At 37.1% G+C, this 15,111-nt stretch overlaps 1 protein-coding gene across 1 annotated transcript in view; it reads right to left on the minus strand.

Moving 5' to 3' along the window:
• The window catches only part of RFX7 (regulatory factor X7), a gene marked incomplete at its 5' end in the record, with an annotated part of 150,023 nt that overhangs the window by 40,794 nt on the left and 94,118 nt on the right, over window positions 1-15,111 (minus strand). The gene's annotated exons all lie outside the window — the stretch shown is intronic.

The raw sequence follows: 15,111 nt of genomic DNA on the forward strand, positions 1-15,111 counted from the left end.
AAAACTATGTCAACTGAAAGAAGCCAGACAGGAAAGGCCACAAAATATATGAACCCATTTATATGAAATGTCCAGAATAGGCAAATTCATACAGAAAGATTATTTGTTGCTAGGGTCTGGGAGGAAGGAAAAATGGGTAGTTACCACTAACGGATAATGGGGTTTGGGGGAAGTAACGAAAATATTCTAGCATTAGACGTGACTGATGCACGACCTTGTAAATATACTAACACCCACAGAATTGTGCAATTTAAAAGTGAATTTTATGTGACATATCTCAAAATATAAAAGCTCATAAACAAAACAAAATGTATAGTTTTGCCTACCTGTGAATAACTGTCTTAGTCTATAATATGCAGTAAAATGAGACATTACTACTGTGTGAATCTGAATCATATGCTTTAAGACTGGGTAGTAAAAATAAATAAATAAACAAAAGACTGGGGAGTGGAAGTGACTCCTTTGCTGAGATATAAGCTAGCCAATTACATTTGCATAAGTAAGGCTCCACTGTTCTCAAATCATTAAAACACAGACTCCAAATATGAAAAAAAAGTTTTTCTATATTTAAAATAGCTCCAAACCTGGTAATAGATGGATTACAGGATTGTTAATTTTCCCAGGTGTGATAAAGATATTATGGTTATAAAAGGGATTGTTCTTACTCGTAAAAGTATCATATCCAAAACTTAATTTCATATGGTACAGGGAAAAAACTGTTGAATCTAGGTGGAGAATATGTGCATATTCTTACATTATTCTTTCAACATTTGTTATATTTGAAAATTTTGATAACAGAAGTTGGAGGAGAAATTGCCCTGAACACAAAACAGTTCTTCAGGGTAGATGATGACAGTACTGAATAGAAGCTGAAGAGATCTAAAATAGTAAGGATATTCCCAAAATTATGAATTCATGTACGACGTATAGTGTCTACTTGGCAAATTTCAGGCTGCGTTACCTGGCAGCATCATGGTTTTGTGAAAGGGTGAAATGTTTGTTTTCTAATTCTGTTTTCTTTCTGATGGTACCCACTATGATTAATCTTTTTGGCCATGGCACAACGTTAGGCTACTCTTCCCAGGATATAATTTATAAAGATCTTCCTGAGCCATTTATAAAAGGTAGCTGAAAATCCTCTTCCTGTAATACAGGTTATTTTCTTAAATACACTTACTTTTGCCCACAGTGAAGTTTCCTGATTAAATATGCTTATGTGGATTTTTCTGCCAACTTATATGCCTTAGGACTGTTCCTACAGTTGATATACTGCTGGCATTCTTGGCCTGATAGAGCTCAGCGTAAACTGCCTTTCTTCTTACATGGCCCACAGAGGACTACCCTGCTGTTTGTACTTCTCCTTTAAAGATGTTATTTGTTTACCCTCATTTTTACTTCCCTATCCTTCAGCAAAGTGATCCAGTAAAAAACAAAAACAAAAACATCCAGGCACATTACCTTGTTAAAGGCTTCTGAAAAATCAGAGTACCCTTTACTCTTCAATTTAAACATACTATAACCTAAACATAAAGGCAAATCTAACAGTAAAATAAAAATGGTTAAGTAGCCCGTATGTAGCACACCTAGACTTCACCTGAATTAATAAGTGTCCTGTAATACAACCCAGTTGTGACAACCAAAAATGTCCCCTGGTGGGCTAAACTACCTGTAGTTGAGAACCAGTACTCTAAAGCAGTACATGTCAACTCTGGCCTCAAAGTAAGAACACTTGGTAAGCATTTAAAATTCCTAATGCCCAGCTGCACCTCATATGAATTAAACTGGACTATCTGGGTAGACAGGGGTGAGAAACAGACTTGTTTTGAAAGCACCCCAGGTGATTGCAATTTTTAGCCAAACTACTCTGAAGTGACAATTTTATATATAATTTCTCTCTCCCTTCCAGGATATCTATGAACTCTCAGAAAGAGAGGACAGGTGCATTTTGGGTATATGCTGGTCATGTCTAGTCTGGCTACTAGATGAGACAGTACACTCAGGGAAGACGTGCTAAGAGCTGGGAAAGAAAAGACTTGTTATAAACTCATTTACTTTCAGTAAACAATTTTTTAACCTACACACCCAACGCAATTTTAAAGTTTTTAGAAATTCAATAGTACTGCTGCTTATAGTTGGTAGGGTGCCATGGAGGAAGGGAGAACGGACGGGTGGTGGGGTGGAGTCGGGGTGTGTGTGTAGGAGATAAAGTAAATAGGGTATATGCTCCCAGAGACATGCAGGGATTTCATGCTGACTGATTAGTTTCTTCCAGAGAGTTGCAGGAGAGAATGTAATGCATACAAGCAATACAGTTAATAAAGTTAATATTTTTAAGCATACATTTAAAATATTTTTCTATGTTATCTCATCAAATTCACAGACTTGAATTATTAAAAAATGTAATAACTTCTGCCTAAAAAATTTTAATGAAGACAGAATATGGTGTGTTGCAGAGTGAATGAGACATGAGGAAGTTAATGTATGGCCCACTTCTACTGAAAGAAACTTCTTAGAGATCTAAAAGTTATTCTGCCTTAGGCTGTCAGGGTAGTTATTTACACTGTTTAAGTGCTTCCTAGGTGCTAGGTTCCTATGGGGATTTAAGATTAATCTGGAAGGCCAGAAAACTTGAGAAAGTTACATAATCATATGCTGCATTACACTGTCATATGCCAACGTAAGTGAAGAAAAATTCTGGTTAAATGTAATGGACAGATCACATGCTTAAAAAAAAGTTAATATAAGGAATAAATCCTCCCACCCCCCGCAAGGCACAGAGTAACAGTGGTCAGAAATCATCTCCCAGGCAGAATAACTTAACCCTTCAGAGAAATTTAAAAGGAGTGAGTGACAGTCAAGAGAAAGCAAAAGGTGAGGTAGAAATCTCAAGCCAGTCTGGGTGGTAGTGGGGAGGGGAAAGGGGAATGCAGTGCAGATTTGTTAAAAGTCTGCTAACAGAATACTCCATTTCTCCCTTCCCTGCCCAACGTCCAGAACTATTCCCAGTAGCCAGTGGTGCTTCCTATGCAGAAGTTTGGAAGAATCCTTCTGAAGAACAGAGAGACACCTGGAGAACATAGAGACATTTGGAAATCTCTCAAAATAAAGCTTGGTCACCTAAAAGTAAAGCCCAACAGCAGACAAGCTCTGGCTTGCCTTTCAAAATATGAAGATAACAAAGAGCACTGGACATGTTTAAGAAAATCTCCAACATGAAAGAAGATTTAAAAAAAAAATAAACTAAGAATAAAAATTCAGAAGCAGAGATAATGCAGGAAATGAAGACCAAAAAGAATGTGCATCTCTATGTGTTAGATGACTTCTGTCCAAATTACAAAAACACAAATCCTTAGTAATTTCATGTATTGGAATTTGTTTTACTGATATACGTGTGTGTTCATTGACAGCAGCACTGTCAGTATTGCCAAAAAGGCTAGAAACAACCTAGATGTCGATCAATTGAAGTCTAAATATACATAATGATTCATATGATAGAATGAGATGAGGCCATTCATAATTAAGATTAATTATAATTATTTAATTATAATAATTATACAGGCATACCTCAGAGATATTTCCGGTTGGGTTCCAGACCACCGCAATAAAGAGAACATCACCATAAAGCAGGTCACACGAAGTTTTTGGTTTCCCAGTGCATAACAAAACTATGTTTACACTATACTGTAGTCTATTAAGTGTCCAATAGCATTACATCTAAAAAACAACATACATACCTTAATTAAAAAACACTACTGCTAATAAATGCTAACTGTCACCTGAGCCTTCAGTGAGGCATAGTAAAATCAAAGATCACTGATCATCATAACAAGAATAATAATGATGAAAAAGCTTGAAATTCTGTGAGAATTAACCAAAATGTGACACAGAGACATGAAGTAAGCAAATGCTGCTGGAAGAATGGTGTCAACAGACTTGCTTAAGGCAGGGTTGCCACAAACTTTCATTTGTAAAAACTGTAGTATCTATGAAGCACAGTATAGCAAAGCACAATAAAATGAGGTATGCCAGTATAGTAAAACGATTAATAATTAATGTTCTGTTATGGATAGATCTCAGGATACGTTGCTGGGTGAACAAACGCAAAGCAAAAAACCATGTAGACAGCACGTAAAGAAAGAGGAAACAAAAATATGTAATACTGCTTACCTGTACAGTATTACAAAATATTGCTGCAATGACAGAAAAGAAACTACAGTAAGTCCCCTACACATGAATGAGTTCCGTTCCGAGAATGCATTCGTAAGTTTAATTTCTTTGTGAGTCCAACAAAGTTAGCCTAGGTACCCAACTAACACAATCGGCTGTATAGTACTGTACTGTAATAGGCTTATAATACTTTTCACACAAATAATACAGAAAAAACAAACACAAAAAATAAAGAAAACCTTTTTAACCTTACAGTACAGTACCTTGAAAAGTACCAGCTACACCACCGTTGCTTTTATGCTTGCTTCTGGACATCCTGGGCTTGAAATAAAGATACTGTACTACTTACTGTACTCTATCCAGTACTGTAAAGTACATAAAAGCAAAACTACTTGTAGAGGATGCATGCACATGACAATATATGCCAGACACGTGAACTAACTTACGTGACTGGACATGCAAACACGTTTGCATCTTTGAAAGTTCTCAATTTGAAGGTTCGTATATAGGTGACTTACTGTAATATGAGTTGCTGCCTATAGGTTTAGAAAATGGGTGGCTGAAAGACAAAGAGGAGATGGAATTTCTTCCTTGTATACTTTTTATGCTTTATGATTTATAATCATGTGAATGTAATCATTCAAAAATTAAATTAGAATGGATAAACTGTAGCTTTTGATCTAACAATTCCAAGTACCACTGATCCCTGAACAACCTGAGGCTGAACTGCATGGGTCCACTTATATGCAAAATTTTTAAAATAAATACTACTACAGTACTATACTATCCTTGGATGGTTGAATTCACACATGTAGAACAAAGGATATGAAGTACCAAGTGTAAATTTATAGTGGATTTTTGGCTGCTTTGGGTCAGCACTCCTAACCCTTGCAATGCTCAAGAGTCAATCACAGTGTATACTTCAATGTTACTTTCATACAAGTGCAAAGATACTTAATTCAAGGCTGTTGAGCATTTTTTTAATAGTAGAAAAAATCAGGAACTACCTAAATGTCCATCAATAAAGGCTATAAACACACACACATACACACACACACACACATACACACACACATACCATGGAACATTTATATTATGAAATACTGTGCAGCAGTAAAAAGAAAAAGAATGTAATAACTTTACATATATAGACAAGGAGAACTACCTAAGATATAGTGCTTAGTGATAAACGTAAGAACAACATTTACAGTATAGTTTCATTTTAAATAAAAAACCGTATGAATAACTGACAGGACTCATAGGTATAGAAAAAAAGAACAGGAAGATAAAGCTGTTAGGAATATTTAAATCTCAAGAGCATAGTGGGATGAAGGGGGGAATAAACAAAGATCTTAATTTGATGTTATATTTTCAGACTGTTTTAATTTGTTATAATGAACACATATTGCATATTATTTGTAGAATTAAAAACAAATTAATGTAAATAGCTCATAAGAGGTTAATATTCAGGATATATAAGGAACTCCTACAACTCAACAACATAAAAACAAACAACCCAATGCATAAATGGGCAAAAGAACTTGAATACATTTCTCCAAAGAAGATATACAAAAGGTCAATAAACATATGAAAACATGCTCAATACCACTAATCATTCAGGGAATGTAAATCAAAACCACAATGAGGGAATGGAAGAAGGTATCCCATGCAAACGGAAATCAAAAGAAATCTGGAGTAGCAATACTCATATCACACAAAATAGACTTTAAAATAAAGACTGGTATAAGAGACAAAGAAGGACACTACATAATGACCAAGGGATCAATACAAGAAGACGATATAACAGTTGTAAATGTATATGCACCCAATACAGGAGCACCTTAATACATAAGGCAAATACTAACAACCATAAAGGGAGAAATCGACAGTAACACAACAATAGGAGGGGACTTTAACATCCCATTTGCATCAATGGATAGATCATCCAGACAGAAAATCAATAAGGAAACACAGGCCTTAAATGACACATTAGACTAGATGGACTTAATTGATATTTACAGAGCATTCCATCCAAAAGCAGCAGAATACACATTATTCTCAAGTGCACGCGGAACATTCTCCAGGATTGACCACATGCTGGGCCACAAGGCGAGCCTTGGTAAATTTAAGAAAATTGAAATCATATCATGCATCTTTTCCGATCACAATGCTATGAGCTTAGAAATAAACTACAAAAAAAATTATAAAAAACACAAACACATGGAGGTTAAACAGTAATGCTATGAAACAACCAATGGACCACTGAAGAAATCAAAGATGAAATCAAAAACTACGTAGAGACAAGTGAAAACGAAACCACAATGATCCAAAACCTATGGGATGCAGCAAAAGCAGTTCTAAGAGAGAAGTTTATAGCAATACAGTCTTACAACAGGAAACAAGAAAAATCTCAAATAAACAATCTAACCTTATACCTAAAGCAACTAGAGAAAGAACAAACAAAGCCTAAAGTTAGCAGAAGGAAAGAAATTATAAAGTTCAGTGCAGAAATAAATGAAACAGAGACAAAGAAAACAATAACAAAGATCAATGAAACTAAAAGCTGGTTCTTTGAAAAAGAAAAAGAAAATTGATAAACCTTTAGCCAGACTGATCAAGGAAAAAAGGGAGAGGACTCAAATCAATAAAATTAGAAATGAAAAAGGAGAAGTTACAACTGACACCACAGAAATACAAAGGACCTGGTGGTCCAGGGCTTAAGACTGCGAGCTCACGATGCAGGGGGCCCAGGTACAATCCCTGGTCAGGGAACTAGATCCTGCATGCTGCAATTAAAGATACCACACGTGGCAACGAAGATCCCACATGCTGCAACTAAGACCTGGCGCAGCCAAAAAGAAAAAATAAAATAAATTTTTAAAAAGAGGATCATAAGAGACTACTACGAGCAACTGTATGCCAATAAAATGGACAACCTAGAAGAAATGGACAAATTCTTAGAAAGGTACCTCCCAAGACTGAACCAGGAAGAAAGAGAAAATATGAACAGACCAAGCACAAGCGCTGAAATTGAAACTGTGATTAAAAAACTCCCAACAGGGCTTCCCTGGTGGCGCAGTGGCTGAGAGTCCGCCTGCTGATGCAGGGGACACGGGTTCGTGCCCCAGTCTGGGAAGATCCCACATGCCGTGGAGTGGCTAGGCCCGTGAGGCATGGCCGCTGAGCCTGCGCATCCGGAGCCTGTGCTCTGCAACGGGAGAGGCCACAACAGTGACAGGCCCGTGTACCGCAAAAACAAAACAAAACAAAACAAAAACCTCCCAACAAACAAATGTCCAGGACCTGATGGCTTCACAGGTGAATTCTATCAAACATTTAGAGAAGAGCTAACATCTATCCTTCTGAAACTGTTCCCAAAAATTGCAGAGGAAGGAAAACTCCCGAACTCATTCTATGAGGTGACCATCACCCTGACACCAAAACCAGACAAAGATGCCACAAAAAAAGAAAATTAGAGGCCAACATCACTGATGAACATAGATGCAAAAATCCTCAGCAAAATACTAGCAATCTGAATCCAACAGTACATTAAAAGGATCATACACATGATCAAGTGGGATTTCTCCCAGGGATGAAAGTATTTTTCAATATCCACTAATCAATCAGTGTGATACACTGTATCAACAAATTGAAGAATAAAAACCATATGATCATCTCAATATATGCAGAAGAAGCTTTTGACAAAATTCAGCACCCATTTATGATAAAAATTGCAGATATCAAAACTAATACAGAGGAATATGCTGCATTTCTATACACTAACAATGAAAGATCAGAAAGAGAAATTCAAGAAACAATCCCATTTACCATTGCATTAAAAAGAACCGGGCTTCCCTGGTGGCGCCATTTACCATTGCATTAAAAAGAACCGGGCTTCCCTGGTGGCGCAGTGGTTGAGAGTCCACCTGCCGATGCAGGGGACGCCGGTTCGTGTCCCGGTCCGGGGCGGATCCCACATGCCACGGAGCGGCTGGGCCCGTGGGCCATGGCCACTGAGCCTACGCGTCTGGAGCCTGTGCTCCGCAACGGGAGAGGCCATGGCAGTGAGATGCCCGTGTATGGCAAAAAAAAAAGAACAAAATACCTAGGAATAAACCTATCTACAGAGGTGAAAGACCTGTACTCTGAAAACTATAAGATGATGATGAATGAAATCGAAGACAAAACAAACAGATGGAAAGATATACCATGTTGACAGACTGGAAGAATCAATATTGTCAAAATGACTATACTACCAAAGGCAATCTACAGATTCAATGCAATCCCTATCAAATTACCAATGGCATTTTTCACAGAACTAGAACAAAAAAATCCTAAAATTTGTATGGAGACACAAGATCCCAATCCCAAATAGCCAAAGCAATCTTGAGAAAGAAAAACGGAGCCTGAGGAATCAGGCTCCTGGACTTCAGACTATACTACAAAGCTACAGTCATCAAGGCACTATGATACTGGCACAAAAACAGAAATACAGATCAATGGAACATGATAGAAAGTCCAGAAATAAACCTATGCACCTATGGTCAATTAATCTACAACAAAGGAGGAAACACTACACAGTGGGGGCAAGACAGTCTCTTCAACAAATGGCACTGGGAAAACTGGACAGCTACATACAAAAAAAAAAAATTAGATCATTCTTTAATACCATACACAAAAATAAGCTCAAAATGGATTAAAGACACTATAAAACTCCTAGAGGAAGACACAGGCAGAACACTCTGACAGAAACTGCAGCGATATCTTTTTTTGATCCATCTCCCAGGATAATGGAAATAAAACCAAAAATAAACAAATGGGACCTAATTAAACTCAAAAGCTTTTGCATAGCAAAGGAAACCATAAACAAAACAGAAAGACAACCCACAGATTGGGAGAAAATATTTGCAAATGATGTGACCGACAAGGGATTAGTCTCCACAATTTACACACAGCTCATGTGGCTTAATATCATCAAAACAAACAACCCATTGGAAAAATGGGCAAAAGATCTAAATAGACATTTCTTCCAAGAAGACATACAGATGGCCAAGAGTCACATGAAAAGATGTTCAATGTCACTAATTATTTGAGAAATGCAAACCAAAACCACAATGAGGTATCACCTCACACGAGTCAAAAGGGCCATCATCAAAAAATCTAGAAACAATAAATGTTGGAGAGGGTGTGGAGAAAAAGGAACACTCTTGCACTGCTGGTGGGAATGTGAATTGGTAGAGCCACTATGGAGAACAGTATGGAGGTTCCTTAAAAAACTAAAAATAGAGCTACCATATGACCTTGCAATCCTACTCCTGGGCATATATCCAGAGAAAAACATGGTCCGAAAGGATACATGCACCCCAGTGTTCACTGCAAGCACTGGTTACAATAGCCAAGACATGAAAGCAAACTAAATGTCCACTGACAGAGGAATGCATAAAGAAGATGTGGTATATATATACAACGGAATATTACCCAGCCATTAAAGAGAATGAAATAATGCCATTTGTAGCAGAATGGATGGACCCAGAGATTGTCATACTGAGTGAAGTAAGTCAGAGAAAGAGAAATATCATATGATATCCCTTATATGCAGAATCTAAAAAGAAACGATATGAATGAACTTATTCACAAAACAGAAACAGACTCACAGACTTAGAGAATGAACTAATGGTTACCGGGGGGGAAGGGTGGGAGGAAGGGATAGCTAGGGAGTTTGGGATCAATATGTACACACTGCTTTATTTAAAATGGATAACTAACAAGGACCTACTGTATAGCACAGGGATCTCTGCTCAATGTTATGTGGCAGCCTGGATGGGAGGAGAGTTTGGGGGAGAATGGATACATGCACGTGTATGGCTGAGATGGTTTGCTGTGCACCTGAAACTATCACAACATTGTTAATCGGTTATACTCAAATATAAAATAAGAAGTTAAAAAAAAAAAAAACCACGATAAGATACCACCTCACACCCACTAAAATGGCCACTATCAAAACCCCCAGAAAATAATAAGCATTGACAAGGATATGGAGAACCTTGTACACTGCTGGTGAGGTTGTAAAATGGTATAGTCATTATGAAAAACAATATGATAGTTCCTCATAAAATTAAAATAGAATTACCATATGATCCAGCAATTCTGCTTTTGGGTATATACCCCAAATAACTGAAAGTAGGTCCTGAAGAGAGATCTGTACACCCATGTTCATAGAAGCATTATTCATCACAGCCAAAAGGTAGAAGCAAGCTAAGTACCCATCACAGAAGAATGGATAAACAAAATTGTGAATACATATAATGGAATAGTCTGACACATGCTACTACATGGATGAACCTTGAGGACATTATGCTGAGTGAAATAAGCTATTCACAAAAGGAGAATACCATATGATTCGGCTTATATGAGGTAATACTTGCAATAGTCAAATTCACAGAGACAGAAAAGTAGAATGGTGGTTGCCAGGTGCTCAGGGAGGAGGGAATGGGGGGTTATTGTTTGATGGGTACAGAGTTGCAGTTTTGCAAGAAGAAAAGAGTTCCCTGGATGTATGGTGGTGTGGTAGCACAACAATGTGAATGTACTCAGTACTATGAACTTAAAAATGGTTATGATGGTAAATTTTATGTGTGTATTTTACCACAAATAAAAATGTGGTTTTATTATAAGCAAGGCTTAGTGCAAGGTTTTTTTTTTTAAAGTATCTATTTGGGAAGAGAAAAAAAACACTATATTTAAATGGTAATTTAGAAAACCAGAAGACAGGATGATTAGCTTTAAATAACATAAATCAGTGATTTTCCAACCTTTTCCTCCCTTCCATAATGCATCTGAATTCTAAGTCGCTTAGTTTTCCCATCAGCCATAGTAGCTCGTTTTGGACGCAACAAGTAAAACCAGACTAGGGATTATGGGTGGTGGAGTGGGGACTTAGAAGCCTGGATCCCTGCTAATATTACAGAGCTGGCAAAAGGAAAACTGAATTCCTTCTTCTTGTTGCAGCCACTGCTCATTGCATGTTGCTATATGCAAATTAACTTGATCCCTAATGGATGAGACTGAAAAAAAAAAAAAAAATCTGTTCTCTCCACCTCACGTCTCTACTTCTAACTACTTTTTCTTTCTCTAACCCTTTAAAAATAAGTCTCTACTCAAGTTCTTTACTTCCCACCTATTTACCTTTCATGACATTGAAATCAGGCTTCATTCCCTAATACGATGTGGAAACTGCTCTGGCAACAGATTCCAAATAGGCTATTAACTGACTTTCTTGTCTTCCTCTTACTTGAGCTGCCTGAGGCACACGAGACTGGAGCGAATTCCCTTCTCAAAATAATCTCTTTTCTCACATTATAACACAACATGCTTTCTTGCTTCTCTTTTAAATTCCTCTTCGTTTTTGGAGGGCTCTTGTTCTTCCTGTTCCTAACTCTTAAATACTAATTCTCTCCTTAACCTTACAGTTTCTCACTTTCTGCCGATGTTTGTTTTTATTAAGTTTTCAGTGAGCCTGCATGACCTGGTCATGGAAGTAGTCTAACGTTTTTGGCCTGGTCTCTGACATCTTCTCCTGAACTCTGATTATAAGCCTCCATGCATTACGTATTGCACCTTCCACCTAGAACCCCCTTCTCAATCCCTAGTCTGCTTGGTAAACTTCTCAGTTTTTATAGAAGTCACCTCTTCTGTGATGTCTGCCTTCAATTCACCAAGTTAAGCTATAGTAACTCTTTCTTTGCACCTGTTTACTTACTGGTCTGTTTCTCCTATTTGAGAGCAGGGATTGTGTGCATATAATGCTCGGTGAATTAATGCACTCAAATTAATTTATTTTTAATAATCTATTTTAATTTGTCCTCAGGAGTAGTAATGTTGAAGTCTTAATAGCATTAGCTAAAAGAAAAGTACTCAGTGCCTATCAATTGCAACATATCATGTTAGTGGCAGACGAAAAAGTTAAGGTAGTAAGAGCAGTGATGGATTGATAACAGAAAGATTCAAGATATGGAACAGCTGGGCTCATGAACATGCAGTTTACATGGGTGGGGGTATTGGAAAGGACTGATTTTAAATTAGGAGACTTGCTTTGTAGTTCCAGTTATGACTATAACATATGTTTAGTACAGTTGGTGTAATTTTGGACAAGTCAGTCAGTCTTCTCTACAAATGTGTCAAATAACAGAACTAGTTCCTTTCCTGATATAATATTTACAATTCCAGCTTTATTCTCCACTGTGCTGTTACTGCTCTTCCTATTATTATTGTAAAGAGTTGAGGAGGGGAAGATGAGAGTAAATGGGTGCTCTGTGAAAGTACCAGAGGTCAGAAACATAGAGAAGGTGAGGGAAAGACAGATTATCAACTAGCTCCTTGAGAATCAAGTCAAAGGAAACACAGGGAAAACAGAAAACTAGGATAAGGACCTCTGTGCAACAGGCCACACCAAGGAAGTGTGAAAAAAAAACTTACCTGAAAAGTAATAACTTAAAGGCTAGACAATGTATTTAGGGTAACAATTCAGACTACAAATATTAATGTAAATTTAAATGGTAAAAATCTTAAACCAATTTATGTCTTAAGCATATTTAGTATATATTTAACTATCAAATATGAACAAAAAGTCAGTAATCCCAAAATTGATCACTTTTAAGTTTTAGCTTACTATTTCCAATTAGTTATATATATTTAAAATACAATTAAGGCTTGGCAAATGCTACTCTAAAATTTTAAATTTTAAAAAGAATAGCAGGGACTTCCTGGTGGTGCAGTAGTTAAGAATCTGCCTGCCAGTGCAGGGGACACGGGTTCGAGCCCTGGTCCGGGAAGATCCCACGTGCCACGGAGCAACTAAGCCTGTGCACCACAACTACTGAGCCTGTGCTCTAGAGCCTGTGAGCCACAACTACTGAAGCCCGCGTGCCTAGAGCCCGTGCTCTGCAACAAGAGAAGCCACCGCAATGAGAAGCCCGCACACCACAACAAAGAGTAGCTCCCATGTGCCACACAACTAGAGGAAGCCCGCGTGCAGCAACGAAGACCCAACACAGCCAAATAAAATAAATAAATAAATTTATATAAAAAAGAAAAAGGATAGCATTTGGGACAAGTTTCTAGAGGTAATAGGGATTAATGTAAAAAGAGTCCAGCTTTGAAGTCAGAAAACCTGGTTTCAGATTTGTCCAAAACAATTCACTTCTGAATCATAAGAACATCATCCACAAAGCAGGAATAATATCTGCTTCCATTTATTTCATACAGGTGATGTAACATTAAACAATACGTATTTAAGAAATTTATAAATTCTACACATATGTTTAGGTCTGACCTAGATTATAGGTTGCTGTAAAACATATATATGTCATTTAACTCATGAAATGTTCACTATTTTAAAGGTCTTAAAACAAATATGTTATTAGAATTTATTTCTACCTTCAAGGTTGTCCTAAGAATTTAATTTACATTGATTAATACAACAAATTACAAACGTAGATAGGTAAGCACTAAAGTATCACACATACAAAATTAATGACCATGCACAAACTAAAAAGCAAAACAGGGAATTCCCTGGTGGCGCAGTGGTTAAGAATCCGCCTGCCAATGCAGGGGACATGGATTCGAGCCCTGGTCCGGGAAGATCCCACATGCCGCAGAGCAACTAAGCCCGTGCGCCACAACTACTGAGCTTGCGCTCTAGAGCCCACGAGCCACAGCTACTGAGCCCGCATGCCACAAATACTGAAGCCCGCGCACCTAGAGCCCATGCTCCGCAACAAGAGAAGCTACCGCAACGAGAAGCCCGTGCACTGCAACGAAGAATATCCCCCGCTCGCTGCAACTAAAGAAAGCCCGCACGCAGCCAACAAAGACCCACCACAGCCAAAAATAAAAATAAATTCTTTTTAAATTAAAAAAAATAAAAAGCAAAATAATCATATTCCTTAAAATATTACATAGATTAAAAAAAAATGGATTTGGAGAGAACATCTGTGTCCCAGGGAACACTGCAGCCAAAGTTGTCAAGTTTATAAATCTGAACATTTGTGATCCTACCGAGAATGAAAGCAAACAGATTTTCAGGAATGCTAAAACAGGCTACATATTATTTAGTAAGAAATCCACTTAGGATTAATGCTTGTGTTTCTCTAGCATACAGCAGGAAAAAGCAGCAGGAACTGTGGCTGCTGCTGTCTCTGTTGCTAAGTGTTTGCAAACATCAGAGTTCTGAGACTGGTTCATTCCACCAGCTTCTCCTAATGGTCAGATTTTAAGACCAAAGACAATTTTAGATTAAAAACTTTAGAAACATAATAATGTAAATGCCTAAAACAAAATGACATAAATGGTAAAAATAAAAGGATGGAAAACTATATACTTATATTAGACAGATATCCAGAATGGGTTACAAATATTGGTATCAAAGGAGAATTTAAGACAAAATGCATTTAATATGACAGAGGATCTTTTTTTTGTTGTTGACAATAGGCTTTAACTATCATAAAGATATACAATCATGAATGTTTTTTGTCTAACAGCCCCAAGACCTGTGCAGTAAAACCCATTAAAAATACCATAATGAACTGTGAGAAATATCACTTTTGTAAGAGATTAACACAGTACTCATGCTAAACTAATTAAACAGACAAAAGAGTAAGGACTTCTTGCAGAATTCGAAGGATCTGAAAATTACAGGAACTGGATTCAGTGCTTATCAATATAAGTCAATATACAGTGCAAATAAAGAGAACGTCCAGACATATTTATAAAAATTGAATGTTAGTCTGAAAGTAAACCTCAATGATTATAAAAAAATCAAAAACTGAATGAGCCACATTCTTTGACTATAATATAATAAAACTAGGAATTAATAAAGTGCAAAACAAAATGGAAAAAAACCTCAACTCCCTCAAGCAAGTGAAAAGTTAAAAAAACCACTCCTAA

Source organism: Leucopleurus acutus (assembly GCF_964270905.1).
Source record: "Leucopleurus acutus genome assembly, chromosome: 1".
NCBI lineage: Eukaryota > Metazoa > Chordata > Mammalia > Artiodactyla > Delphinidae > Leucopleurus > Leucopleurus acutus.